Here is a 3860-nt window from a genome sequence, read left to right as displayed (position 1 = left end):
GCTCTTCTCATATGACCCAAAGCCTCGTACTCATTGATGAACTCCTTGTACAGTTGGGCATATGCCTGATTATTGGTGAGTTTACTGACTGCTGATCTCAGCTGACGTGAAGTCTTGAATTTCGACTCCCTGAGAGCTGCTGAAGATGTTTTCAATGGGAACCTCACGATGTAACGTCCCGTTGAATCTCTGCTATTGGTCTGAAGCGATTCTAGCACTTCAGCTCGTCTGGTGATAACTCTGAGTATTCTGAATGCTGATCTGTTGTTGATGGCTGGAGTCCTTCAATACGGCTCTCAGCTTCTGATTGATTTCCTTTCCAGGCCCTTGATGCGGTAGATAAGATGCTGAAGAGGCTTCTGGAAGTTCTGATGTCTCTGTGATGTGGATCGTAACCTTGTTCCACTCTTGTTGATCCTCTGTGTGATAGCTCTGGTGTTCATTTTTCTGTCAATGCCGGGGGCATTGAATGTTATCAATGCCGGGGCATTGAGCTGTGTCGACTTGAAGGTTTAACATTGTTCCTTCAGTTGACTTCTGTTGTTGATGGCTGGTCCCTGACTTGTGATGAAGCTCTGTGATGTTGCTCATTGAAGAGTCCTGTACTGCAGTTGAGGCAAACTTCGCTGAGTAACCTGGATTGATTGAGCTTGATAGCGTCTAATCAAAATTGTGTCGACACGTTTTCTTCTGGTTGACGTGAACTTGACGTTGAACCGCCTCTGTTGTCAAGTCCCTGCTATAACTGATTGGACCAGTCTGCTGTTCATTTAGGTCGGCTAGGTGAAACTATTCTGGAACGCCGATCCCAATTCTGCTGAACTCCATTGATGATCTTCGGAGTTATAGTTGATGTGATAACTGCTGTTCTGATGGTCGCGTCTCATTGGTGAGTCTTTGACCTCCTGCTGATGATATACTTCTTTCTGGTAAGCCCGTTGTCGACAAGGAGGCATAAATCCCCTCGATCGACGCCAAGCCTATTGGTGATGATTGCTAGGGGGAGAAGCACAGGGTGAGAGACGTATCACTTGCCAAATTAATAATAAATGGAAAATGATACTTAGCTCTCATTCCCTGGAATCTCTGACTTCCCCGCGATGTCTGCTGTTGATGTTCTCTCTCATTGATCAGTTGATTGGTGAGGTTCTCATTCTTCCTGAAGATCAATGAGGTTGCTGTTGAATTACAAATCTTGGTAGCAATTCACTGGATCATCTTGTTGAATGTCTGCACGTTGTTGATACTCTGGAATCTGTTCTGGTTGATGTACTCGTAACTCGGAGATGAATGACATCTCTGTTCCTGATTGATGAGGTCTCTGGCATTGCTGGAGAATTCTCTTGGTGATTTGATTATTTCTCGGGCTGTCGCCAACAGCACCGATTATTGATCTTCTGGAGGTGAGTTGACTTCGAGTTCTCATTGGTCAGTTGATTGTTGAAGTTCACTGCTANCTGGAGTTGAGTTGACTTCGAGTTCTCATTGGTCAGTTGATTGTTGAAGTTAACTGCTGCTGTTGATGTACTGGGTTTAACTGTTGAGAATGACCAATGAGAAAGTGAATGTGTTGATTATATTCAGGAATCATTCACGGTGAAAAGTCACTGAATTCCTGCCACTCTGAAGGGTCCCCGTCGAGGGTCTTCAGAGCGAGTTTCCTCAGCTGATTATGCTCTAGGGCGTCTGGCGATGTACTGATCGGTTGAATTTCTTCAGCTAAATGACCCCTCAGCCTGTTGATCAGCCTCACACACTGCTTTCTGGTGGTGGCTGCCTGCTCGTGCACTCCGTTTGCTAGTTACGGGTGATCGTGAGGAATGGACTCTATCAGGCTTTCCTAAATGGTGAGTAATTCTGTCCATTCCGAATCCAGGATCCTGTCATGACCGTCCAATTCCTTGGAGGTGACATCCTCGTCGGTCATGTTGACCCTGGTGAGCTCGTGGTAGACCTCGATGATGCTGTTTACTCTGAGCTGAATCTGTCTCGACTGACTGAGTTGATGTACTGTGAGACCCTCCTCTGTAATCTGAATTGCTTCGGAATATCTTTTGTTGACATCCGCAATTAATTTATCCCCCTGAATGAGGGCATCACCATGGTGTGTGGATGACAACCGTTGGAATTTCTGCTGGTGAGGTTTCTGAAGTCGCGGAGGGGTCTATTGAATCATTATTCATCTGTAATCTTATTCTCAATTACTGTTTCGGGGTCTGACATGGTGATGTACTGTGTTGTTTACAACCTGTCAGATTCCGTGGTGAGTGAATGCGAGAGTGTCTACTTTACCGACCGCCGAGAGTTACCAATCGTTGAGGTGATGTACTGCGTCAGTAAACGGTCGACTCTGCTGCTCTGGAGTGCCGTCTGTTGCTAGGCGCGTGGGCCCGCGCTGAGAGGGTTCGGCGACACTCGGTGATTTCCGCTGACTCTCGACTTCACAACACGTTGAGGCACTGGAGGACACTGTTGTTTACACTTCTATTGTCCGGAGAATATAAACACTGGCACAAACACGACTGGAACTGTCCGTTGGGTTTCTGATGTGAACCCCGAATGTCCGCGTGGGTTTTTCACTGCACTGAATAATTTCACACTACTGATTCCCGAATCCGGCTCGAAGGACCATGTGTTTGGAGGGAAAACTGAATTTAGGGTGGATTGGGAAAGGGGTAGTGGAAATGCCGGTGAAAAACGAACGCACTGAGTCTATAAAAAATATACTGATTTATTCGGTGGAATCGAACCACCTTAGCGTCACTTGTTACACTCTGTTAATTGTCACTTAAATTAATTCAAACTGTTCTGAATTTAACACTGGAGATTTTCTGAATAATATACTGAATAATAGGAGACTGTACTGAGAATTTAAATAGGAGATGTACTGATAAATAACTGCTTCGAACGAGTGATGTACTGAACGAGTGGTGACTGCCGTTCGAAGGTAAGGCTAGTAGCTACTAAGAGCTCCTAAGGTGCGATACTGCTCTGTACAATCATCTGAGACTAACTAACGCTGAGATTCGGTGATTGACTAGGCCTGACCGTTGACCCGAGGTTTCCCGAAGATTTTCGTAAGTGGCCGATCTGTGGTCAACCGTTGATGTACTGAATTTTAACTACGTTTCAAACAGACCTCTTTTGTAGCTCTTGAAATTCTCTACAAAAAAGTTTGCATGCCAATTTCGCTGTCTCCATTATATTCCAAGATATTTCTCAAAATGTCGATCAGAACTGAATTTACATTAATTTACATTTTCTTTCCTTTCAGCCTCCCATGGACGATTTGGGAATGTGTAAAAATGCACTCCAGAACTATTTTTTGCATTGTTAAAACAATTCACAATACAGCAATTACGTTTCGACAATTTCTGTGGAATTTGTGGTGATTTTTCTAGGGGCTCCATAACACATGTTTCGGTAGTAAACAGACTGACTGCCCCCCCGAGAGTTGCTACAGTAGGCCACCCGGTGGCACCACCCGAGCTACTTCTCTAGCGTATAAGATACCCAATGTTTTCTCGGCGCAGAGTGACTCCCCAATAATTCGCCCGCTAATTAAAAAATCGTCTCTCCCCTCCTAATTAACAATAAGGAATGAAACCAATGTTGTTCGATGGAGAATTAAATTCCCCATCCTTCAACCCCCGTTTTATTCCTTAATCTCTGTAATAAGAAAATTAATATTGCGACGAAAGTCGCGGCGCTATGAAAAACTCAATGGTTTCTCGGCGCAGTGACTCCCGACAACTCGCCCGCTAATTAAAAAATCGTATCTCTGCTGATAATTAACATTAAGGAATGAAACCAATGCTGTTCGATGGAGAATTAAATTTCTCATCCTTCAATCCCTGTTT

Source organism: Diachasma alloeum, unplaced genomic scaffold (assembly GCF_001412515.2).
Source record: "Diachasma alloeum isolate Michigan unplaced genomic scaffold, Dall2.0 Dall_scaffold_01087, whole genome shotgun sequence".
Taxonomy (NCBI): Eukaryota; Metazoa; Arthropoda; class Insecta; order Hymenoptera; family Braconidae; genus Diachasma; species Diachasma alloeum.
The sequence above is the reverse complement of the archived record's forward strand: the minus strand, read 5'-3'. Positions refer to the sequence as shown.